Source organism: Epinephelus fuscoguttatus, linkage group LG5 (genome assembly GCF_011397635.1).
Source record: "Epinephelus fuscoguttatus linkage group LG5, E.fuscoguttatus.final_Chr_v1".
In the NCBI taxonomy this organism is placed as follows: Eukaryota; Metazoa; Chordata; class Actinopteri; order Perciformes; family Serranidae; genus Epinephelus; species Epinephelus fuscoguttatus.
Genome location: NC_064756.1, coordinates 18,953,142 through 18,980,602, shown reverse-complemented (window position 1 = coordinate 18,980,602; position 27,461 = coordinate 18,953,142). Strand labels below are relative to the sequence as shown.

Genomic DNA, 27,461 nt, shown 5'->3' with positions numbered 1-27,461 from the left:
GTGTTTCTATGGGAATGTGGATCTTTCAGATCAGTTTAAAGAGTGCCAACAGCTGCTGTGCCAAATGCTCCACATTTTCTTGTAACTGAATGATGCAGTGTGGGACTCACAATGGTCTGGTCCTGGTCTTGTCTCGGTCCTGATACACTCTAGTCTTGGTCATGACTTGCTCTTGGTTTAGGTGGGCTTGACACTGGTTTAAAGTGATTTTAACTGGACTTCAGTCGAAACATTGCTCCAATGACTGCGAATCAAAAATTCACGACTCTATAAACAGCATTGTATCAATGCATATGCATTTCAGGTATTGGACCTACCTTATTTCTGAAAGCACATGTAATAAGCTTTTTTAACTACACATACTGTAATCACCATTGAATATAATTACCATAAATCACACTTATCATGTATGGATATGATTACCTTAATTGTACTGTACTTGACAGCTTCAAGTAAATTTCAGTTTGGCTAAAGATAATTTATTCACCCATGAATACACGCCCACATCATCAAACTGTAAGTGGCTGTTTTGAATGAGAAAGTACTGAAAGGGAGAAAATGTTTCCTAAGCAAATATAACCCCCAACCATCCAAACTAAGAAACAAGAGTCCATTCATAACATACGGTTTTATCTTTCTTTTTGTTTGTTTGGCAATTTCAGTTTGATATCTGTCATCAGCGGACTCGCGCACAAGATTCTACTATGCTAATATAAACCATGTAATCTTCAAAAGGACAGGCAAAATACTGAGATAACAGTCATTTCTGCTGTTTCTGTGTTTTGATTAGACAGCCATCCAAAGACGTTATTTTCTCCTGAAAGTGATGATTACATGATGTTGCACGGACCACCAGTACTGACAACTGTCTCCAGTTTTAATTTACATTTCAATGAATATGGGACACAAACACTTTAACTGTTCTCTCAGTAACAATAGCAGTGAATCACTCAGTCAGTCAGTCGTTCTGGTCCTGGTACACAGACACAAGTGCCAGTGTGGCTATCAAGGGCACTTCTATCATAGTTATCTCTTTGTATACACCTATGACTGTGTAACCTTGTGTGTGTGTGTGTGTGTGGGTGGGTGTGTGTCCTCTCAGCCCAGCATGAACAGTATGAGTATGATTGCAGATGTCAGACACCAGACACTGTTTACCCAAACATTTCCTCTCTCGGTGGTTGCTGGTGATTGTTTGAGCCATCTTGTGCATTTCTTACACACACACACACACACACACACACACACACACACACCAGAGAGAGACAACGTAAGACAGATACACAGACTAAAAGCATGTTATAAAAATAGATCCCATATGAAAACAAAAATAGCTCCATAAAGCGCACGTCATAAAGTGTCCTCAGTTGGGTTTCAAAGTTAAGGAGAATACCCTCCTGTCGTCTTTCTTTATCCTCAGATGATTCTCTGGGTGCAGTTGTTGTTTTCGTTCAAATAAACAAGTTTGCACGGATCATATGCTGCATTTTTAATTTTTCGCCTGAGTGACAAGCTTATTGGCTGGTGGGGAGGTAAAGTGATGGAATAAATAGATTTTAGCCTGTAGTGATTTACAGTATCTAATTCATCATCACAAAATAATGATGTATTTTGTTACACTGGAGGGATGAGATGGCCATGAGAGCACAGGTAGAAAGGACATTTGATTTTTGTTTTTTATCTCCCTTGTCACGATCAATATGGCTGTCGTGCCAAGGAAAAATGTGTTCAATTCATTCCAACTTTTTTAGAAAGTTTTACATGTTAAACCCATCTGGCACTGTGAGACCTGTCCTTGGCATCCTGTTAGCTCGGTGTCTCGTGTGCTAAAACAATGATTATTAGCATATCATTATCAAACACATTTTGGCAGATTTTGCAGTGGCCTCTCCGGACTGTATGGTATTTTGTCCTTTGTTCCTCTAGAGGGTAAACTGTGACTTCAACAACTTCTGTGACACTAGCTTACACAAGCATGTCGCTCCAATACTGCATGATTACCTCTGCCAAGAAGTTTATGTTTTTGGTTCAACTTTGTCTGTTGGCCAGCAGGATTATTGGGAAAAACCATTGCCTCACTGCTTAAAGGAAATGGCCACTTTAGAATGAAAATACAGACAGTACTTACTGACCCTCATGCCGACAAGAAGTCCAGTGTAGTTTTTTAATCCACAAAACTCGTTTGGGGTATTGGAGGATAACAGCTAGCCGGAATAACAGCTACACTTGAAGTGCATGGAACCCACATTTTGAAAATGTAATAAAAGTCTGCATTTTCATTCTAAAGTGGTAATTTCCTGTAAATAAAAGTTGCTGCAAGCATGTAGCATGGGCCAAGGAAGAACTCATTGAATTATGGTGCGGATTCAACTCACACGACAGATACACAAATTATTTTTCATTTTTGTTAACATTGTGAAATAGGGCATTCAGCCGTGGCAGAGTAAATGCCAGTCATCTGAAAGGAGTTGTGTATTGAATCTAGTGGCATCTAGTGGTGAGGATCACAGATTGCAACAGATGAAACTCCTCATGTGTGCCACATGGGACGTCCCGGTAAGAATTCCTTCAGCATTCATTGCTCATGGGGGTTCTTGGCTGTTCATCTACAAGAAAATGGTTCCAGTGATTAACACAACTAAAAACACTATAAGGTAATTTCTAGGGCTGCCCCTGAAATTTTTCCTAGTCAACTAATAGCTATCATTTAGGGCCATTAGTCAACTAGTCACCGGCATGTTTTGTGACATTGTCATTATCACGTAACTTATTTTAGGGGAGCAACACAATGGTTTGAGTTGAAGGTGTGAGAAAGAATAGTATCAGTAACATTGTTAACACTGTGCTACATTACAGAGAAATACAAAACCGTACTAATGAACCTTCATTAATATAGGCCTATATTTTATCTACAAGTGCACGTCACACACTGAGCGAGCCGCCTGTTAATGACGCTGTGGGCAAAGCAGTAATGATTGTGCTAAGTGGCTAATGGGCATGTAGCTACTTCCATGTTTCAGATGATACGTCATGTTTGTAGTCGACCAATGAAGATGAGTTTACATATCACCTTGGGTTTGTCCTTCACCTTCTCAAAATGATCCCACACTTTGGATTTCCTGCCCGACACGTTATTAACTACCCTGTGGAATAACAGCAGGTACCAGCCCTGGAAATTAACGTGACTTATGTCAGACACAGGAAGTGGCCATGCTCAGCTGTCACTCATTTCAAATTAAAGTCCCACATGGTCCAGTAATACAGGTTTTCACTTATTTTGGCAAGGCACTACTCACAAAAGAGTTTCAGGGTTGTTTTTTTGTTTGTTTTATTTTTTTCTGCGACTACGCAACCAATGAAATCTAATCCACTAATGACCTTTCTGGTTGGTCGACTATTACAGGGCAGCCTTTGCAATTTCACCTTACAAATCAGTTTTTCTATGACGGCGTTCGACATGTTGCAGACGGGCTGCTAGCCCAGTGCCTGCTAATATGTTCTCACCCATTTTCTCTGAAGATTGAAGACTCAAGATCCCAATGTTCAGGAGGTTTTTAATAGGAGCCAAATTATCTGCAGCGGTCTCTTCCTCCAATCAGTCTGAATAAAGCAGTTTCACGTTGAAAATCTGTGTTTTTCCAATGTTGTCCGGCTTGTTGTGAAGGGCCTGCAAGCTACGTTGGCTGATGCTAAAACATCAATGGCCTTTTCTGGAGCCAGTGTTTAGTTTGTCCATTCTTGGCTACTGTAGAAACATGGCGATGATAGATATATTGATATAGATATACAGATAGATATAAACTGCTCATTCTAAGGTAATGAGAACATAATTCTTATTTTCAGGTGATTATACAATAAAATAAAACATACTTATATTAAATTCCATTTCTGCTAATATATCCTCTTAAAGCCTCCACACTGGACCTTTAATATCCAGTGGATGGTGGTAAAGTACAGTGCTAAAGCTTGCTGATTTGCACATCATAGAAGACTGGACTATTGGCCTGGGCGGAGGTCTACCTTCTAGGTATTAACATGTCATCCTGTTTTCATCAAGGTCCCTTTAGAGGGGAACCAGTCTGTAAACCCAGGCTTAATTTCCCTTTTTGCCTCTCAGTCATTGAAGTGAATGAAGCTTGCTAGATGCCCCGCAGACACATTAATGAGGATGATGATGAATGACTGATGTATGTTGTTACCTCCTCCTTGACACTGTTCATTGCCCCATCCTCCCACCGAACATGTTCCCCCTCCCTATGTGCAGTCAAGTGTAGTGGTCACCGAGGCATATTAAGAGTTTATTAGCCTGACTGAAATACGACCATCTTACATCTGATTTGTGGTTTTGGGGGGTGGGGGTTGTGTGTGCAGGACAATTTCTTCACAGGGCACAGGAAGTCACCATCAAACTGTTTGCCCATGTTCAGTGTATATGCTAAGCTACGCTAACCAGCTGCTGACTGTATTTTATATTTAACTGTCAAATGTGAGATTGGTACGTTTCTTCACATTTAAGAGACAGAGATAATGTGCGTTTTATTGCTCTGTTACAGAACAGTGGCATTTTGATGTCTTTCAACCTCTCAAATCCACAAGGAATGATCTGGTAATCACTTAACTGATGATGTGATCCAGACACATGTTTTATGTTGCGCCACATCTCTTCAGTTAAAACACTGCATATGAACGGTAGCGTGGTTCTTTTTTTTTTCACTTGATGTGACAGCTTCCATCTGTGGCCATTTTGCAGCAGCATTTACGAGTCCCTCCCAGCAACCATTCGGTTTATTTCATTTGTGGAGGCTTAAACCGGCGCATTGAGAAACACACAGACTGTAGCTGTTATTACAAACTTAATGTAGAGGAGATACAATGTGTGCGCCCTCCATGTGGGCTGATGGGGCCGTGCTATGACTTCGATTTTAGCAGCGTGTCACATCTGGCGGCTGATGTGACGGTGATGTAGCTCAACGTGGCCATGCATACATTACTACATTTGTGTAAAACTGACTTCTCTCCCTCACACATACGCTCACACACACTTACACGTACATGTCTAAAAACGACCCTGGCTTCTCTGACACATCGCTGCGGGATCCTGCACTCGTTACACATGGCTTTCCCGCTGTGTGAGTGAGAAAGATTCAAAAAAAGAAAAGGAGAGAACACATGTGGAGTCTATATGTGTGTGTCTCTACTGTATTACTGCATGTGTGTGAACTCCAGTGTAGTCTGACCTGTGATGATGTGAGATGTGTCCTACAAGAGCATGACAAGGTGAACAATGCCTGGGGTAAGGAGGAGAGAGGAGAAAAAGGAAAGGGAGGGGAGAAAAGATAAAAGTGAGAAGGAAGTGCAGAGGGAGGACAGGAAGCTGAAAATAAGAGAAAACAGAGGAGGAGAGATAGATGGAACAGGGACAGGTTCAGATGCACTGGGAGCAAGGAAGAGGGATAAAGTGAGAACACGAGGGAGAAATGTTAAAAATAGATCGTACAAGGGAGAGAAACAGAGGAGGAGCGAGGCTCAGTGAGATAATTTAGAATTTGCATACACGCGCTTGTTCAGTGTATGTTGACATGGTCTTCTGGTACAGATGCTCCAGCGGTGATGTTATCGTGTCAGTATGGCTTCTTGAATAGGGGAAAAGTAAAATCGGGGAGAGAGGCTGTGCAAGATAAGCAGCTTTATGAATAAGAGGAGGCAGAGGAGAATGGGGAAATACGAGGATTAAAAAAAAAGAGGAAGAAGGAGGAGGAGAACGAGGATATGAGATGTGAAGACGATGGGCAAGAGTTAAGGAGGAGGAGGCGGAGAAGAAAAGGAGCGAAGGGGGAAACAGAGGGAGAGCAGCGTGGAGTGGGACGTGTGCAGGATTGAGCTCCAGCTGCATTGTGCAGCGAGGTGTCTTTGGTCCCTCAGAAAGAAAACACTGTAGTATGAATAATAGATGACACATGCAGACACACAATGCATGTTTATTTTTGTGAGTGTTGTATTATGTGACTCCTTTTCCCCTTTTAAATGGTCGGGGAAAAAAGGATCTTGACAGCAGGGCAGATGATGCGCTCAGTTGAACAAATAAGTCAACACGCAGGCACATACTCAGCAAGTCAGGAAAGACTTCCGTGGAAAGATCCCGTGCCGTCCCATTGATATGTGTGTTTGTAGGGACAATATGAACTTACTTAGCACATGTTGGTGCTTCGGCATGGACGAGCGTGTCCCCGGGGTGATTCAGTGGACGGATTTGTGTGTCAGTCACGCTAAAAAGTTGACATTTCTGCCTGTCGCCCACCCAGGAAAAGCATCTGGAGAGCTGTGAATACTAAACTACCCTGAAGTATCCATGAGAAAAAAAAAAAAAAAAAAAAAAAGCTTTCTGGGTAGTGTTCAGCGCTAAAATGTGAGCACCACTGGGATTTGTTCTGCAAAAGATCTTGCTCTCAGTGTCCCAGCGTCAGTTTGTGAAGGTCAGCGGTGCAGCATATTCAGCTGTTTAAAAGCACTGCTGTCGATTTGTGTTTTCAATAAAAGTCAGCCCACCACCTTTATCTCATCAAACAGATTTCAGAATATGAATTTTAAAGCATATGAACAGGGATGATTTTCACATGACTACCTTTACTTCAGTGCACCGATGCTTTTACACTGGTCTCAGTATGTTTCGGCCATTTCTTAACAATGAAAATAATGCTTAAATAATGAAACAGCTGAATCTATTGGATGGTTTTCCTTGGCTGTTAACTTTTTTTTTCTGTAGAGCTCATCAGTCAGACACATGCTTACTGCAGCACTGAAAGTGATTTAAACTTCTGGCTCGGGACGGCAGAATAATCGTTAATTGGCACCGAGAGTCCGTGTTGCCGACGAGGGAGCGCCGATTATATTTATAACCATTTTAAAAATTAAACACAATAGCGACCGAAACCAGCTGACATTTAGTGATACACAGACTTGTAAAAGTCAACTGTGTTGCAACTCAGAGGAGCGTGTGTGCATGTGTGAGAGAAAGAGTCAGTGGAGCAGTGGCGGCTGCAGAAAGCAGAGCTATAACTGGATGCTGCAGATTTACCACTCAGCAATAGCTGATGTATAACATTCATATATATATAAACCTCTCCCTCCCTGCCTCCTTTTCTCTCCCTGCTTTCCGCTGCACGCTGGCTTTACCTGCATCTCATCAGCAGCACAGAACTGGAACTGTTTGATGCATGGTGCGCCTTCAGGATGCAGATGCAAACAAATGAAAAAACAAATGGGGTAGGACTATTTCAGTAGGTTACAAAATGATGCAGCGAAACTGAAAATACCTTTAGACATTTACATATAAATGGCGGCTGCTGTGTTTTCCCAATGCTAACTGTAAACTCTATGTCAGGGATGAGGGTTTTCTAGGTTGTTACTGCACTCTGTGGAGCCCAATATTAGTGTGGCGTAGTAATGAGAAGTTTAGTACAGTAGCTGGTATTGCTGTCGACATGTTGCATCCTGTTTACATTATATTTACTGTAGATTAAATGCATTAATTAACTCAGTTTAACTTTAATTGAAAACATCACCCCTCACACTATTCTGTAGAAATGTATGCAGCATCACTGTGTGTTTGTCACTTTTTATCTTTACATCAGTCGTTAGGTGCTTTCCATGTTTCATATTGCCTTACAAGCGACACATAATGTAAAGTGATAATGAAATAACCACTAGGCTAAATTAACAGCAGTGCAAGCACTCACATCTACTGACTACAGGGACTTCGAGTTAGCACCTTTCCATTTATCTCTCTCAGCAGAAAGCCATTTCCTTCAGCAGGCAGGAGAGAAAATGGGACTGTTTTTGGATTAAAATCGTGTGCAGGTTCAAGGTTTTAGCTTCAGACCGGCTCTTTGGTTGTTATATCTGCAGTTTTACACCAAAACGCTGATGCAGTTTATTTGTATTGGGAGGGGAGAATGAGACGATGGTGGGATTCAAGTGAGTTGAATTTGGAGATTGGAGCCCTTTAGGTGTTAAGGCCCAGGCACAACAAACTGACATCAAAGAACTTGTGGCGACGAAGGCGGACTGTTGCGTTGCCTTATGTCGCCTGTGTCTCTGCCAAAAAGTTGCCCTTGAACACACCACGAAGACTACAGCCAACTAGCACGTGCACTCTGCCCCTGCCTGAGAGGAAATAGCTATCCATACCAGCATGCGGCGCTAGTCTGTATTTGTCACTGAAAAAGAGAAATTGGAAAACCAGCTAAGGAGCTTAATGGCTACAAAAATAATCTTACCTAATATAAAAAAAATCTTTCAATCTCACCTCTTGACTTGAGCCACGTGTTTGCTTTCCTCACTGTGTTTCTCTTGTTGTGCACTGAGCTGAGGCCTGGGGTCCGTTTCACAAAGCAGGTTTAGTGAAAACTCAGAGTCTGTTAACCCTGAAATGAGGGAAACTCTGAGTTTTCTGTTTCAAAAAGGGAGGTAACTCAAACCATAGAAAGAGGGGTAACTCTAGCCTGTTTCAGAGAGAGAGGTAACTTAAGCTCTCGGTCAGTTACCGTAGTAACAGACTCTATGAACCTAACCTGGTCGGGACCAGGTTTTTCTCAATGAACCTCGAGTTTCTCTCTGTCTCCGCCCTCTTTCAGAGCCACACACTCCATTTGATTTCCTCATTCATTCAGTCAGCAGGCGAGTTTTGCCGTAGCGTAGTTCTGCCGTCTGTCATTTAAAAAATCATTAAGAAAATCAGAGTCAGTATATTAGAAGTCCATTAAGCACAGTAGGTGGCGACTTTTTTCACTAACATGACATGTCCTTTTGATAACAATCCCGTGGATGAAGGTACAGCATTACTGCGCAGAGAATTAAATGTTCGTCAGGAGATGGTTATCAGACCGCGCAATGTTCTAACATTTCCACACAATTATCTTTTTGAGCTGTACCGTTTCACGTCACAGTCCATCATCTACATACACAACCTAATCCGTCCTTACATTTGCAACATTACCAATCGTAGTCATGCTCTCACATCCCAGCAGATATTGTGTGTTGCGCTGCGTTTCTTTGCAAATGGAAGTTTTTTGTACAATGTCGGAGATGCTGAGCACTTGAGTAAGGCAACTGTATGCAGGGCGGTCAGAAAAGTGTGCTCGTTTTACGGGCATCTGCCTTCTTTCTGCTGGCTGAGTAGAAGTCTGTGTTAGTTTAAATAGGCTTAATTATTTAACAGAACATGATATGCGTGTGTGAAAACAGCATTATGTTGGGGATAAAACAACTGCACAGTCAAACAGCCACTTAATATTTACTTTACAATGTAAAACATGATCAAAATGAGGCACCCCCATGAGATTATGCCGAGGTCTTACCTGTTTGAACAATGTTTTTATATTTCATCCTGAACTGCTGCCAAATACGCTTCTCCCCCATGGGATTGCATCTACATGAAATAAATTAATAGGCTACCATTCAAGCGGTTTTCCCCTGTAATATTAGTGTGGTTGCAAAGGACTACATTTAAACTTATGCATTGACCCAAACAGCAATGTTCTCCCACGCCGTCTCCCTCTCTTTTGCAGCTGCAGCGGTGTTGCATTTCTTTTTGAAAACGTGTTCAAACTCGCCGTATGAGTGCATTAAGATTTCTAATTCTAGTGGAGTGAAAAACGCAGCGCTCCTCTTCCCCGTTGCCATGGTGACTCGTCGAATCGGGGCTCCATTGATGCTGGCTTTTTATAGTTGTGGTGCACGCGCTTAACTCCAGGTGAAACTACTCCGAGTTGATTAAACTGATTCAAATCAGCTGTTCTGGAACCGGAAACTCAGAGTTTCCTATCTCAGAGTAGATCAACTCAGAGTTCAGGATTAGACTCAGAGTTTGTTGAACCTGCTTTGTGAAACGGACCCCTGTACTACGAAGCAGGATTTGGAGTTAAGGAGGTAACTGCAGGGTGAATTCTGGGTTTCCAGTACTATAAAGCTGGTTGTCTTTTTACCAGGATAAATGACCATGGCAACTTATGCTGAAAAGCTAACCTGCTCCAAAGCAGGTTAACTTCAGGGTATCGGATTACAGGCTGTCAACACCACAATCTCTGACCAGTCAGATCACTGAAGACAAAAGTATCAATGGACAAAAGTCCAGAGTCTCAGGTATAAGAAGAGGAGCCTATATAATGTTAGAGGTCAGTAGTAACAGTAGGTTGTTTAATTGTTCTAGGGCTCTCTTTCCATGGGTTTAAAACAGCTTCTAACAAACAGAAAGATCATGTGGGATACTAAAAACATGATTTTAGCACAGTTCGAACTTATGCAAATTTTATTTCTTTTATTTTAGTCTGCAGTGATAGTGTTGCTAATTTACACTCTGATTCCATCACTCAAAATAACATGAGACACCTGTGTGATGAGAACTGGGAAAAAAAATATACTAATAATTAAAAAATAATAATTGATAAATAAATAAAATAATAGAATTGGCTCCCGTTATTATAAATGCAACATTTTGGTCAGACAGACCTCATCAGTCATTAACTAGGCTACTTTTTCACCCTTTGCTTCAGTAGCAGAAACAGTCTGGCATCACTTAAAGGTGTTGTATGTGACACATTCAGAGTAGTTTCATCATGATCCAGCTAATGGATGTGGATATGGATGGATATGGAGTGTGGACTGGTGGCTGGAGAGGTGCCAGTTCACCTCCTGGGCACTGCCGAGGTGCCCCTGAGCAAGGCACCGAACCCCCCAACCGCTCAGAGCACCTGTCATGGGTAGCCCACTCCGACATCTCTCCACTTAGTGCACGTATAGGTCCAGTTTGTGCATGTGTGTGTTCGGACCTGTGTGTAATTGACGAACAGAGTGAAAAATTGAATTTCCCCTCGGGGATTAATAAAGTATGTAAAATTAAAAAAAAATAAATTAAATTAAAATTAAATAGCAAAAAATAATCTATACTAATGTCACTTATAGGCTGTAGTTATACAAACAATTCAAGACAAAGCCATTGGTGACCTTCTAGACAGTATTTTCAATATTCCTAAATTTCCTATAAAATTACAGAATATCATTCATATTACACGCCATTAACATTTAACTGTTTGTCAATCGCAGGCACTTACCGTAAAACTCGGAATATAAGTCGCACTGGCATATAAATCGCAGTCTATTTTTTAAGGTCTCTTAAGCAGCTTTGGTTACTTTTCAGATTGCAATTTTCCAAACAACCCCTTCAGGAAATAAAATTACGGTATAACAACATCGGTCAGCTTTCAGTGAAAATGTAGTGTAAAAATAAGTAAAATCCTATTGTCTGTCCTGTTTATTGCTTGGGGACTGTTATTTACGTGACAACACCTGAACATAACACACACAGACACACATTGGCTGTTTGTTTCTACCTCTCCCCTCGCTGGAAGTCTCGGACCTCCAGCCGCCCGCCTCCACCTTGATTAAACGCTGAAAATAAAATAAAAGAGGGAGACAGGTGTCTCCTATTTTATCTTATTTTGTTTTATTTCTCCCTCTCCTCTCGCTAGAAGCGTCAGACCTCCCGCCTCCCGCTTCCGTCTCAAACACGGAGGTCTCCCTCTCCGCAGCTGAGCACCCACGGCGCACGCCCGGCCTGTTAAATAGCCTGTAACCACTGTGTGACACAAACTCAGTGCTTTGGTCATTAAATAATGTCGGGCTCGGTTCGCGTTCGGACAGAAATATGCTGCCCGTGCCGCACTCTAACACACACACACACACACACACACACACACACACACACACACACAAACACACGGAAAACCGGACATTATCATCAGTTTATAAAAGACCCCCGGACGGGACGTGAAAAGTGGACATGTCCGGGCAAAAGAGGACGTTTGGTCAGCCTAACGTAGCGCCATCTTGTGGGTCAAATTACCTATGTCAGCACTTACCTTGGTCTATAGGTCACACCGGTCTATAACCTGCACCAAATTTTTAAGATGAAAAAAAAGGGAAAAAAAGTGTGACTTATAAACCAAGTTTTACGGTACACTACCATTTCATCTCATGATATGAGAGCCTACTTCATTCATGGTTCTGATAATGTCACTCATAATTCGCACCCCTGCCTCTTTCACATGAACGCACTCATGGCTGGATGGGAAAACTCAGAGTTGACTGAACTAGTTGATAACCAGCTTTGTAGTACTGGTTATCCAGACAGCAAATGTTAGGATTAGTCAAACCAGATATCCTGGTTAAGTTGAACTGGCTTCGTAGTACAGGCCTCTGAGCTGCCTATCAGTAGGATTCCAGTCAATGACGGACTCCGCCAATGACTGTGCAGAAAACAGGCAACAAGGGCCGACTGGTGCCAGCGCTGTGGGACACACCGTATTAGTGCCGTATTCAAAGCTTTACACCAATAATGGTGTCAGGGTTGACAGGGTGAAGTTTAATGTTGAGGGACAAGCTTTTCTTTTAAAAAGTCAGGATGAACAAAGCTCTTTTTTCTTTGCTGCTAATTGTTTAGTTCATGACAGGGATATGTTTCAGTGAAATGTTAGGTTTGGTGTCTTGTTTAGGTAAGACGTGATGAATGTTTATTTTGCATTAGATGTTAGATTTGTCACTTTATAACAGGCTTTGTGTTAGTCTTTTATAATCTGCTTTATTTGTCATATGACCAGGATTGTTTGTCTATGCACGGTGAAGTGTAGACCAAAGACTAATGACTACTTTAAATGTTAAATAATGTGCCAGTTGCTTTAAATCAAATGAAATAATAAAGCAGAGACATCCATATATAGCGAAATATTGCTTTATTTTTACCATATCCCCTGGGGAGCGCAGTCTGAGCTAAAGACATAAAGCTTTGAAACCACAGTAGTGTCATTTTATCCCTGTCCGGATAGGATTAGACATCTTTTTAAATAATCATCAGCGGAAGTTCAAGTATGATTAAAACATGTGTCAGATGAAGTTGTGGCTCACATTAATCAGAGAGTATACTTTCATGTCTCTTTGTCAGTTCAATTCATGCACATGCTGCAGTGTATTAGGAAGGGTCGACAGCGGTCTAATCACTTGGAACAACATTAAGTGGGATATGTAGCCCGCGAGTGAGAGTGCATATGTGAAAGAATTCAGTCAGTTCAAAAGCAGGGGCGTCGTTTCAGCAAAAGCTAAGGTATGGCAATATGACATGATGTCACAGAGCTACTGATGATGGAGTTTCAAAAATATGAACTTATATAAAACTTCACTTTGGTCTTTGACTTGTCACAAGTACATACTATGCTATTGAAAACTGTTTCAAAGGACAAGAAGCTGTTTCTCACATTCATAATACCTCATGTCTGCATGTAATGCACGACTTGGTGAGAGCAGTGAAAACATCGGACCTATTTCGGCGCATATTTCAGCACCACAGACAGCGAGCAGACGTTTAATTATCATTAGTCATGTTTTTAACTTCACAGAAAATAAAGAAAATAAATTAATTACAAGCTCATTTCTAGAACATAACCAAGGGGTACAGTGTATGAAACACAGCAAAACAAAGGCCAATTTGGTACAATACTGTATAGGCGAATTTACTGGAGTGTCTCCAGAGACCGAAAATACAAGCTTAACATGCCGACATGAAGAAAAAACCCCACATACAATCAGGCAGGCTTCAAGGCATCATTTAGACAGGCCGTCTACAGCAGCAGAGCAAAATGCTTTTACAACACATAGATACCGTATTTTTCCAAATAGTAGCCCGGGCGTTTATTTCACAAAATCGATTTTGACCCCAAGTGTTTAAAAGAACCAGGAGCTATTTGCTCAAGGCTTTTTTTTTTTTTTTTTTTTCTTTTTTTTTTTTTTGCACCAACCTGCACCAGGCTGTTATTTGGTTGCAGTTCCTGTCCAGTGTGTTTTTTAGTGCAAAAATACTGTATAATGTAGGGGTGAGTTCATGTACAAAAATCTCTAAACATTTAGAGTGGGTCATTTTTTTCATGTACATGGGTTTCACTGCCGGGTGGTGCTATTGCATTATACCAGTAAAGCCCCAGTTATCCGAATACCAACCGAACGGGCCATTTAACCAACAGTTACAGGCCACCACACCGAAATATCGCCATCCCGACGGTCCGCCATCCCGAATTCTGGTCCCTGAGTCCTGACAGTAAGCTATGGCGAGCCTGTAGAAGCTGTATTCCCCATGCATGTCAGCGATTTTCACCGGGGACACACGCGAGTAATTCAGGCTGACATTACCTGTTTTTCAGCGAACTCTTCTGGTAATTTTATTAAAAGGCATGGCATATAGGTCCACAGTTGTTTCTTCTTCTTCTTCCTCTTCCTGCTCCTCCTCCTCCTCCTCCTCATTGGGTCTTATAAGAGTGGGCTACAATGAGTACCGGGCCATCAAATCACAGCATCCACGGTGAGAGGACACGGAATTGTGTGCGCTTTTACGCACGCGGTTGTAGGTGATCACGGATATTTGATGTGGGAAAGATGTAGCCAGATGTATTACCTGTTTTAGATACGTGGTTGTCTGTCCGTCCGTCCGTCTGTCCGTAGCACGAGTCATGTGCACCACTTCACCACCGACCCGTGTGTAAAAGCGCAAACAGTCCCTCAAGGAGGGACAGCCATGAGGCAATAAATGAGGAAATAATCGCCCCGGGCGTTTAATCAGACCGGTGTTTAATACCCCCGGCGGCTATTAGGTGCCCGGCGGCTATTTGCCACCGGGCGACTATTTGGAAATATACAGTAACTCTCATAACTCGCAGAGGAGCGAAGTGGCGAACAATTTGATTCAATAACACTCGTATTCACTAACACTGGTATTCACTGATGAGCATGTTATTGACCTATTTAAGTGCAATACAATGAAAACAACCAGCCAGTGCGCCTCGAGTAATGACTACAGAACCTCTCTCTCTTTTTTTTCTCACGATTCCAAGGTATGGCAGCTGCCATACCTCGCCATACCTAAGTGACGCCTGTGTTCAAAAGCCTTGGATCTGGTTTGGGTGCAACAATGTCACCTTACTGAAAGGTGGAAGAAGTGTGTGGGCAAGTAATTGTTCTGTCCTGATTTCATTTTTAAATACAACCACTTTCTCCCATTATAATCTGTCTCATGTAACACTGAAGGACTTGTTCAATGTTTTGCCAGCTGTGACAGGCAGTGATGTTGACTACAGAACCTCAGCAGGGGCCCATGCCAGGTGGGGTGTTACTTCAGGGAGACAACCACTGAGAATGAAACACCTGTGGAATTACACTGTTCACATCACCACGTTATCGACAGGGAATGTGTGCTTGTTCATTTTTGTCACATGCAAATCCATTTTTTGCCAGAGAGGTGCAAATGAAGATGTGTTTACAATGAAATCTTTGTGCTCATTTTGAAGTGCAATTATGAATAGCTTTTAAAAAACGTTTTTTAATATGCAAACATAAATAGGCTGCATCCCTTTCCAGAGATAAATTATGCATACCTGTAGCAAGAAACAAACAGCAACAACAGTTCAAGTGCCTTTTCCTCTATAATCAAAGTAATATCTTTTTTGGCATGTGAACACTGTGATTATAGGAAGCTCTTAGTTTGTGGAATGTATTTATTATTATTATTATTTTTTTTTTTACATGCAATGGCATTTCAATATTTTCTAGTGGGAGGACCAGCTTGAACTCCAGGCTCATTAGCAAACTGTCTGCTGAGTAAAAGCTCGATGTGATGACACTGTAAAGTATACATTTTTAATTTGACTGATGTTGCAGTTAACTTAAAGAGGGAACAGATAGCATCTTTTCCTAAATACATCATTATGAAAATAATGTGGGTTGCACAGGGTAGTGGTCACAGAAAAATCAGACTATCAGTGTTTGCATTGGTTACTTAGTGGCTTTGCAATAAGCTTCTGCCACCGGTGCTGAAATTTCACAGAAAACACGTCATGCATTGCGAAATTGGAAGGTCAGCCAATCAGGGACTGGAGCGAGTCCTTATGAGGAGTTGGGCATGAGATAGTTGAGCCACGAGCACAATGGTAGACGGACAAAGTTTGGAAACAAGTGAAAAACGGCCTAGCGAAAGAAACCGAGCTCCTCTGTCTGAGGAGGCAAAGAAGAGCAAAAAGGAGAGTGATAAACAAGAGTAAACCTCAGTCAGGCGTTCAAGAGATGGAGGAAGCTCCGTGACCAAAGAGGCTTCAAAACCAATGTCCAGCTAGCTTTCTTTCTAATGGATCAGTAAGTAACACGGCTAAATGTTAGCTAGATGAGAGAGGACTGTACTGTACCAGCATCACAAATCACCCAACCAGGGATCGGGTAGCGAGTGTTGGTCGGTTGACATCCTCGTTGCCATTCTACGGCAGCCCTCGGACAGTGATACCCCCCTCCCTTCCTTCTGTTCTCTTCTAACAGAGGCAGCTATGAAAAAACAAATCCTATCTGTTGCCTTTTTAACTCAAAAGCCCTCAAAAAAGGAAAATATGGTGTGTCAGCGTTAGTGCATTGGTGCTAATATTGGACAGGAAGTGATTTTGTTTGTATGTTTTCTGGTAAGAGGATCATGCATTATGTAGTATGTATTTTTATGGTGGGGCTTCTGCAGTGATGTGGGCACTGCACCGGACCATCAGGGTGAAGAGAGAGCTTTCGATTTACTGGTCCACCTACGTCCCAACCCTCACCTCTGGTCATTAACTTTTGGGTGACTGAAAGAATGAATTCATGGACACAAGCGGCCGAAATGAGTTTCCTTCGTGTGGTGGCTGGGCTCAGCCTTAGAGATAGGGTGAGGAGCTCAACATCCAGAGGGAGCTCGGAGTACAGCCACTGCTCCTTCGTGTCAAAAGGGGTGTTGAGGTGGTTCAGGCATCTGATCAGGATACCTCCTGGGTGCCTCCAGTTGGTGGTCTTCTGTGCACATTCCACTGGCAGGAGGCCCCGGGGCAAACACGCTGGAAAGATTACATATCTCATCTGGCCTGGGAACACCTTGAGGTCCCCCAGGAGGAGCTGGAAAGCGTTGCTGAGGAGAGGGACATCTTGAGTACTTTGCTCAGCCTGCTGCCCCCGTGACCCAGCCCTGGATAAACGGATGAAAATGGATGGATGGATGGATTATGCATGTGTTTAGCATGGTGCATAATCTAAAGTGCAACAAACTGCAGATCCATATTTAGAGCTTGTGTCCAGAGTGTTGCTGTTGTGCTAAGTCATTAAATAACGCTTTAAAAGGGACTGTGGGGAGCTGATTTGATTGATCATATTGGTAAATCCCCCCAACTGTTTAATAATTTCTATATCACTGTTCATTTATTTACTATTGCCTGCCATTTTGTTTTTGATTCGCCACACAGCTTGTTCCCATTAAGTACAAAGTCACTTTAAGACCAGTGTTTTGTTCATCATTTGGTGCCGGACTGGTTGACTACTGGAGGGACTTGCTTTGTCCATTTATTTTAATTCATTCATTCATTTTTTTTCAACCAATAACATACAACTATACTCTGTTTCTGCCAACCACCCAATGAGCAATTTCAGAACAACACCAGGTTTCCCCGAAGACGACTTCTTACAGTGTGACAGCTAATCATTTTAGCATGCTTACATTACACTGCTAATGAGGCCAGCCGTGGGAGATTTGTTCGAGTTTAACGAGGAGGTTGGTGGGCTGGCCAGTTGCTCTCCATCACATTTATCCCATAATTCTATTGTTACTGAACAGAATGGGTTTAATAATTAATGTGATTTTAGTGGTGTTTCTGGATTCAGGACTTTTCAGACATGGATGTTGTATTTTTAAAAATCCTGTTATTTTAGGGTGTGGGGTTCGAACCCACCGTGGGGGAGCCCTGCTGTTTGGAGTTTGTATGTTGTCCCCATGTCGGCGTAGGTTTTCTGTGAGTACTCCGGCTTCCTCCCACAGTCCAAAGACATGCAGGTTAACTGGTGACTCTGAATTGTCCGTAGGTGTGAATGTGAATGGTTGTCTGTTTTATGTGTCAGCCCTGTGATAGTCTGGCGACCTGTCCACAGTGTGCCCCACCTCTAGCCCAATGTCAGCTGGGATAGGCTCCAGCCCCCTGCGACCCCCAACGGGATAAGCGGTTACGGAAACTGAATGAATGTTATTTTACAGTTATGAAAGATTTTGCCTGATAAGCAGAATGTAGAGATGACCCCAGCCAACAGTTGTATGTGGGGCCCATATTGGTCGTACATGGACGGAAAAATGGGCCCTATATGGGACTGTCCACATTGGTTCCACATTCCACACCCTATGCCCATTGCCCACATGGGTGGATTTACTCAACTGGACCCCATTTTGGGCTCATACCCACTTCGTACCCAGGCATTACCCAGGCCATTAAGGAACCCATGGACAATCCCATATAGGACACATTTTTTTTAGCCCCTTTACTACTCACATGGGCCCCTCATGCAAATGTTGGCTGGGACATGAATCAGTCAACTACAATAGAGTACTGAGAATTACAAAGCCGGCAATGTGACTGCCTTGGGGTTGACCGTCTATCACTATCTTGGTCCTTATTTTGTCAAATCGGGAACAAGATAAATGTGAGTAAACAATGCGGGTTGTAGATATTTTCTCATCAAAGCTGCCCAAAATGTAGCAGCCTGTCATGCCCACCCCTCTGCAAGTTAAGGTGGATGAAGTGCTCTTTGTCATTTGAAGTTTAATCAGCTGCTGATTTGTCCTGGCCTGATCCACAGAGATACAACTGACAAAGAAAAGCCGTGTGGTCGTGTTTAGAAAACGAAATACGCACACTGGGACACACTTGCAACATTTTGCCCATGACACACAAAGCACAAATGTTATCCAGACAAACAGACATCTTGTTGCCCAAGGCTGAAAATACGGAACAGCTGTAGCTAACAGGTGTTGATCAACTCTGCACTGGGCTCAAAAATCTTCAGATACTCATCTTTGAGCATCAGAAAGACAAATTATTGTTATCTTTATTTTTCATGTTTGTAACCTTGTGTCTATACCCCGAACGCATTAAGCCATTAGCCATGACTTACAGAAGTTTTAATGGTGAATATTTTCTTTTGAGACTAAAGCCCTTTTCCCACTGGACAAAAACTCACTAACATTTGCCTTTTGTATTTAATGGAAAAAGGTCATAATCGGCAGTCCCTCCTGAGACAAATGACTCTGCAGTAGTCACAGGAATTAATCAGCTCCAGCTCCAATTAATTGGCTTCGATTGGCAGTCTGGATAGATGTGCTAATTTAAGCCCCTTTGCCAGCTCGTTGTAATGACAGGCCGTAACAAAATACTATCCGTCTCTGTCCAAGCAGTGCTCGAACATCATTCAAAATTTTGTCAGCACCAAATTTAAGGAAAGACTTAATAAGTAACAGATGTTAAAGAAAGTAACTGGCCTCCACACTGCTTTCTTCTGCTTACTAACCTGTTTTCAGGCCTGTCTGTGATGTTTCATGTCACACACTAGGGAAAAAATTGCAATGAGAAAGCAGTCTATTGCCTTTTATATTTTGAAATGCAATGCAAGCTAATTGCTCCCTTTCTTTTTTGTCTTTCTTTCTTTCAGACCCAGTGATCAGGAGGGAAGCCACATGTCTGATGTCAAGAAGGAAAGAGATGAACAGATAAGAGATTTAAAAAAATATAACAAAGCAGCAGGGTATCAGTTAGCCAAACTGTGTCAATTTCAGCCTCCATCCTTATCAAAATCATATCACTGTCATCACTGAATAAGTTTACAGGTCCAGAGTCCTACATTGAAAATCTAAATACTTTAATGTGAAGAAAAAAAATGTTGTATGACTGTATCTGACTGCACCACACGCATTGTTAACATCATGGTTGTAGTCATCTAGGCCCCCTGCACATCTTCATTACTTCACCCTCATTACCACCGTGGAGCGCATTAACGTGCACACAGCATAATGGATAACAGGTCACATCTCAGTGTTCTCCCTCTAAAGAGTTACATCTTCATATGTGTCTGACAGACTTCCCTTTATATTCATCATCTGAATGACACAGGTGCTCTATACTAGCATCACGCTCATTATTCCAATGCTTTGACTCTGACTTCATGCTGGTTTTTGTAATAAATGGCGCACAAGTGCCATCTCGGATATGTACTGTCCATACGTGTGTGCATGTAATTGCACTCGCCACCATTCCCCAGTGTCATCATTATCATCATGATTGTTATGGTTCCCTGCAGGAATGGAAGTTGGTTGAAGAGCAAATAGACAGAGAACCTCAAACCTTTGACCCATCTCAGAAGAATCCTCCACCCCCCTCCCCTGCCCCTCAAAATACAAAAAAAAAACAACCCAAAAATAAGAAAAATAAAAAAACAAGAGCTTTGTCTTCACTCCCCCCGCCCTCCCCCTCTGTGCTCCCCTCACTTTTTCTTTGGGCTTTATCTTTTGTATGTGTACATAAAGCAATTTCAAATCTTATAGTTTTGTACATGTAATTTTTATGGTGTGTGGATTTTTCTAATAAAATAAAACAAAACTGGAAGACTTTCTTCTAGACTGGCTGCACTGTTTCTGTCTTCCTTTTTATGTTTGTTTGTCATGTTCATCTTTAACTGTGCTGTGGTGTTCTGCCAGAAAACAGATAATTAACCTTTCATGTTTTAAAAGCACCGTGGTATAATTTTCAAAATGTAACCAAAGGTAACAATTTTCAGTCAAGGCGAAAGTAAACATTGCACACAGTAATTTCAAATTTCATGTGTTTCTACAACATAGCTTGAATACCACTTAATTTCAACTTTGAAATGTGTTAATTGTTGTTCGGATATGGATAAATGAGGAAATAACTGCAGGTTAATCAGCAACAATAAACATTTTAAGAAGAGCACAGACAATTTAATGTGACTCCTTGATGCTCATTTCCCTTCTATACCATCATATAATCAATGTTTTGTGTTGTTTTTGCAAAGTTGCAAAACTCTTGTATACATCCTACATTTTTATCTCAGAGCGATGCATATTATATATATATATACCTATATATATATATATATATATATACACATACACCTATATATATATATACACATACACCTATATATATATATATACACATACACCTATATATATATATATATATATATATATATATATATATACACACACACATACACTATACACAACACAACAACAGGCACTTAGTACAAGATACAGGCTGTGCAAAGACGCTCCTGAGACACTTCAGCACATAATAGCAGAGTGGAAGATGCAGGAAAATCTGCACTGAGTATGGGCTGCAAGTCCCAAGGTCAAAATGGAAGAGAATGACCGAGCTAAGATCCCGTGGGACTTCCAGATCCAGACTGACAAACTGGTGATGGCTAACCAGCCTGACATTGTGATGATTGACGAACAGAAGAAGGCAGTGGTGATAGATGTAGCAATCCGAGCGGCAGTGACATCAAGAAGAAGGAACACGAGAAGCTCAAAAAATACCAAGGGCTGAAAGAGGAGCTAGAAAACATGTGGGGAGTAAAGGCGACAGTGGTGCCAGTGGTGATAGGAGCACTGAAGGATGTGACCCCCAAACTGGGAGAGTGGCTCCAGCAGATTCCCGGTATATCTGAGGTCTCGGTCCAAAAGAGTGCAGTCCCAGAGACAGCTAAGATACTGCGCAGAACCCTAAGGCCTTGTTTACACAGATACCGCTACAAATAAAAACATATTTTCATTTATCCTGTATAAAGAAAATTCTGGGTTTACTCGATCGGTAGTGAAAACAATACACCTGTTTACACGTAAACGCAAAAACAGCAGTTTTTTGCTGTTAGCATGCCAGGCCAGTAGGTGGCGACATGCCATATATCAAACACCATAGAAGAACGTTCTGCGCATGCACAGTGATTCGTTTTCCTCTTGGTGCTAGTGATAAAAACAATGATAAACTACATTTTAACCTTATGTAGCATAGTTAGCTAGCTAGCTATGCACTTACTAATATTGGGCACAGCAGATGTCTTTGTGCACTGACATAGTGGTGATGTTGATGCAGCAGTGCTAAGTTCATTTGTAAGCTCGTAAGTAGTCCCAAAGGTGCTAAAAAATATATATCTGCCATTGTTGTAGTGGTTGCGGGGCGCCTAATGGGCATGTGCAAACTGGGTTGCAACATCATCGTTTTCCAGAATCTCTGTCTATCCTGTTTACATGTCTCCATAGAAAATGGTATTTTTAAAAAACTTTCACTTTCGAAGCCGTTTTTGAAAATCTGTGTTTTTGTCGAGAAAAAAGCCGGTTATGTGTAAATGACAGATGCAAACGCAAAGATAAATACCTGTTTTCAGAAGTACATGGAGCAGTATAAACAGGCCCTAAAACTCCCAGGCCTCTAGTAGAGGACCCGAGCTTGAGGGAGACACACCACCACCCCAATGAGAAGGCGATTTTCAATTTTTTTACATATATATAATTAAATATATCAACAGTGGATCAAATGACCAATGACTCTGCACTTCCCTGAGGCACCATAGAGCTTAATACAACCTGCAATTTTTTTTACTGTTTTGGTTCACTCTCACAGCTCTCATCAGGGTCATTTTTGGCCACAGCAGGCAGCTGTTTCCAGTGGAAAAAGCTCTGATAAACCAATCACACACTACCTGCTCAACACCGAACTACACACTCTCACAGTTAGCGACTAGCTGGTGAACACAGCGGAGCATTTCACAGCTCTGGAGTCAGATATTTCCCTCAGGAATTGTTGGGAAAAAGGATAAGAGATGGAAAGAGAGTGAATATTAGACTCAAGTGGATGGAAACATATCATGAAATAGGTTAATATTTATAAAGAAAAAAAGCAATGTACAAAAGGAAACAGAAAAGTGTTGTGTAACAGGTCCTCGGCTCAGTGTGCTGGTGGCATCAGTATCATAGCTCAAAATGAATTGGATCAAATAATCAGTCTTTAAGTAGGTCTTCATAATAACATGATGTCTTTGCTGAGACATCGACATGGAGCCTTCCTGCACATGACTGAATGAATGCACTGCTCACTGGGCCATTACCCGGCTTTGACTGCGACTGTCAAACTGGAAAATCAGTGCAGCTGCTCTGGAAAGACTTTCAAATGTGCCCTTAGTTTTTCACTTTCATGGGTTTGGTTTACATCATATCCTGTGAATGCATTAATGTCACACTGGCTGACAGTATCACATGTGTGAGCTTTGCATAGAGCCCTGTTTACATTGAGCAGGAGTAACTTTTAAAGGAAGGTGTTAGCTTGCTAAATGCGTATTCCTCTTGTTTCCTCCTCCCAGCTGTTAATGCTTCCTGTGAACATAACCTAAATACGTCTGCTTCCTCCCCTCCCTCCTCCCTTATTATCTCCTCCTATCACTTCACTCCTCCCCCTCGTCTATCCCCCCCTCTGCTTTTCACCCTCATTCTCTCCTCTCCTATAACGCCAATCCCCTCATCTCTCGATCTCTTTCTCCCGCTCTGTTTTTCCTCTCAACTTTAATACCCAATCTGCTCTACACAACTCCATTCAGCTCCCCCGATCTACTCCATCCCTCAGTTCTCTGCTCCTTAGTTCTTGGCAGGCGGCCAGCACCAGATCAGCTCCCCACCATTTCTGTCTCCTCTTTCTCCTTTACTCCCATCACCACCTGTTAACTCTTTTCCTCCCCCCTCCGTATTTCTTTTTTTTCCTTCACACACGGAGCAGAGAGAATTAGAATGGATGGGGTATAATGAAAGAAGTAAAATATATCTTTCCTAACAGAAGTCGAAAAAGGGAATGACTGCTCTAATATTACCGCAGCACCATCAAAGACAGGAAAAGAAATGGAAAAGGGCTGAACACAGTCGTCCCACGAGCTATCAGCAGTTGTAGAAAATGTGGCACCTGGGGTCTCATTTTGAAAAGGATCCTAATATTAAAATTTGATTCATGTTTCACTCTTTGAGCTCTATACGAGGCGGTGAATATGATTATAGCGGGAAAATCAGTGCAGCCGCAGTGGAAAACAAAGCTTGAACATGTCCTGATGAGTTATTATTAACATTATGAATTAATTATTAAACGGTCACCTTTGCTTGAAATTTTTCTTCCTAGGTGTATGAATAAAACAAGAGGCATTTGAGCCGACAACATCCCATCATAATCACAGTGATAACAGATTAAAAAGAATCAGCAATGCTACTGAATTCATTAATTAAGCAAAATATTTATGTCAACATATTTTGCACGGTATCAATATGAACTCTCAGCAGTGAGAAGTTACAGTAGTTCCAAGAAAATTATTTTAGCCTCATTAATATGTAAATCTATGCAGCAAGGTGCTCCAAATTTAATCAGACCTTCTTCTCTACAGGGGCAGCTCTTCGTGTACGTATTGGATTCCTGTCATGTGCTGTTCTCGAGTTAGTGTTCACCCAAAAAGAAAAAAAAAATCCCTCACTACACAAAGACACAGACAGACAGATGTCAGCATGATGGTATTAAAAAGAATAACAAAGAGCACAAGAAGTTTTTGTCAAAGTGTCCTTGGCTGTTCTCAGAGTGAATTATGGAATGAATATTCCAATCTACTGCTTGTTAAATCAGGCAGAAAAATACCTATTCATTTTAATTGGTTATGAGATTAACCACAAGGCCACAGAGCTCACACCTGATTGGGCGGATAAGAGAGGCTAACTCTTTTATAAGAGACTTGTGGCCTTGAGTCAGAAGCCTTGAAATACAGATAGATACATACAGATATCCTCACTAATACACTTAGATGTAGGTGATTTAAACAAGCGGTGGGAGGCGGATGAGAGGGGATGCCATACTCTTGTTATTAAAATGATCAAAATGACTCCCCCTTGTTAATCTGCCTTCTCTCCTTCCCTCCAGTCACAAACAGGTGGCGGTCTGGGTCCTGACACATATGCCACCCTCTCCAGACCCTAACCCATGACCAGTAAATTATCGGGAATTAGCCTCTTTGATTTTAAAGGAGCATTTCTAGTTTAACCGCTGCAACATTTCCAGAAGAGTTGGGTGATGTATACCAAATAACCATATGACAATATCCAGAGTGCAGCATGGTGATGGACTATAGGCTTGTTTGCAACAGACTGCGCCTTGCCTGGAAAGTGGAACAGATCAGGCATCTGCAGCAGGAGGTGGTGACAAAAAGCTGCTGTCAGATCGAACAGTTTCCCGACAGTTTCCAACAGGAAGTCAAGAAATCACTCACATCCTGTCTGATATGATGTTGACTTACTACAATATTATCAGACTCATGTATGAGTTTGTTCATGGTCTCCAGTTATTTTAGTTATGACAGACTGAGTTATTAAAATGCTTCAGTCTTTCTGTAATGTAAGTTCATGGTTTGACCTCCATTTGATAGGAATTCTCATGTAAATCAGCATCCTATCACCTTACTGCTGAGCAAATCTGTCCCCTCAAATACACAGGCTAAATAAATTGTGTCTGACTATAAGGTTAATATTTTCAGAGGAAAAAAATACAAGACAACAGCTTTCATTACAGATCAGTCAGATGTAATCAGGGCTTCACATCTGTACAGATGTTATTTTAAGGATCCTCACATCTCACTTACCACAAGTCTCTGTGATGCTAAATACTTCAATAATTAAAATGGTCCAATGTTAATACACAACAGACTCTGCATAGTTTATGATGGATGTATTTGAACATCACCATCAGTCTCACAACATGTTTTCTGTGAACAGACTAAACCTTTGAATCAGACAAATAACATTTAAATCTTTGGAATTCAACAAAAATGAAACGTTTATCCTAGGGATGCACCGAAATGAAAATTTGCCTGGCTCATCTTGAACAAACTTAATGACATTGTTCTTGAAAGATGAGGGGGCTTCAAAGTCACAATTGCAGGCTCAGTGGTCGATAGTAGGGTTGGACCTTCATCCACTGGCACAACCCTACTGTCTAGCCCTTACGGTATCGGTTTAGGAGCCCAGCAAATCTAATCTGTGCATTCCAATAAGCGTTGCAACTATGCTCAGTAGCCCCTCTAACACTACATGTTCTGGGGGGGAATGTCCTGCTGTTTTTCTGCCTCGTTGTTCTTTATAAAAGGTATGATCATGAAAGGAGGGGACAGAGTTGTATCGCCTAGCAGCAGGGGTAGTAACAGTGCCCATTTGACGTCTGTGTAAAAGGGACAGGCAGCAGGTCAGGAGGAGTGTGACATTTTGACAGCATGTTATGTGTGCGACCCACTGTTGGAAGATTCTCTAAATTAATTAGCAGCAAACTTAGAGAAGAAGAACAGCATCAGAATTATCCTCCTTACCCTTCCAACAGAGGACGAGATCAGCTGCTACCAGGGACGGTAAATGATTGTTACTGCCATGTTAATGCCACTGTTACTATTCTGCCTGACGCTTATGTTGTATGTCACACTAGACGCTGACACTGTTGTGTTGAACACCATGCCTGTCACACCTCTTTTGCTCACAGGACACTAACATGCTATCTAAAATCACACACTGGGGCCGCATGATGCTGCCGTTGTTTGATTCTGTGTATTAAAAAAAAAAAAAAAAAAAAAAAAGCAAAGGCGGTGTAATGAAGGGTCTTTGTAGCAGCCCTATTGCGAGATCACTGTGTAAAAAGGGCTAGTGAGTCAGATACACACACACACACACACACACACACACACACACACACACACACACACAGGGTAGAGACGAGAGACAACAGTTGGAGAAGTGAGTCAGAGTAAAGTAATTTCACATGGCATGCTCTAAAAAAGAGAAAAGTGCACAGCAGAAACAGAGCCTTTACTTTTCTAGTGGCGCTGGAATAGCACATGGATTTGTAATATGAGTCTTGAACTTCTGTCAGTTGCATTGTGGGTCTATAATGCCTTCTAAACTATATACTGACAAATTGCCTCCTGCATACATACACAAGCCTGTCCGAGAACACATTTACACAGAGAAGATACCCACAGACACATATTTGCACAAAGGTTTGTGGAAGATATTCTGTTAGGAAAGTTCCTCCTCAGAGGCTGATCTTAACTGACTTCCTCCATGCTTGAGTGACTTCTTCGGTATATTTGCTCCGTGTGCCATTACGACTTGTCTGACTGCTTCTTGGGTGACTGAATGATTTATTTCTAAAACTGTGACTAAGCGAAATCTATTTTTTTTTTCCAGACTTCAATTTCCTGTCTGCGCCATACAAACCACCAGCGCCTGGTTGTTTTCTGTTCCTTTTTGAAGATTGTGAAGTTTCTCCCTTCTCGGTGTGGTCTCAGTGGACCAGCGGGTGGGGGGTGGTGGGGGGTGGTGGTGGTGGTGGAGGGGGGGGGGGGGGGGAGAGAGTGCTGGAAGACATGCGGCCAACATCCTAAGATAGGTTTAAATCCAGGTTGTCTAGCTGAATCTTATTTGCAAGTGTTTAACGTTCCCTCCTCATTCACACTCGGGGGAGTCC

General features: G+C 41.8%; 1 protein-coding gene across 2 annotated transcripts in view; it reads left to right on the top strand.

Moving 5' to 3' along the window:
- The window catches only part of zgc:172282 (leucine-rich repeat and fibronectin type III domain-containing protein 1-like protein), a 266,543-nt gene extending 246,157 nt beyond the window's left edge, over window positions 1-20,386 (top strand). For both annotated transcript variants that reach the window (XM_049577151.1, XM_049577150.1), the window contains one exon: window positions 19,570-20,386. The gene's annotated coding sequence lies outside the window, so the exon portion shown is untranslated. The remainder of the gene's footprint in view (window positions 1-19,569) is intronic.
- The last annotated feature ends 7,075 nt before the right edge of the window (window positions 20,387-27,461 follow it).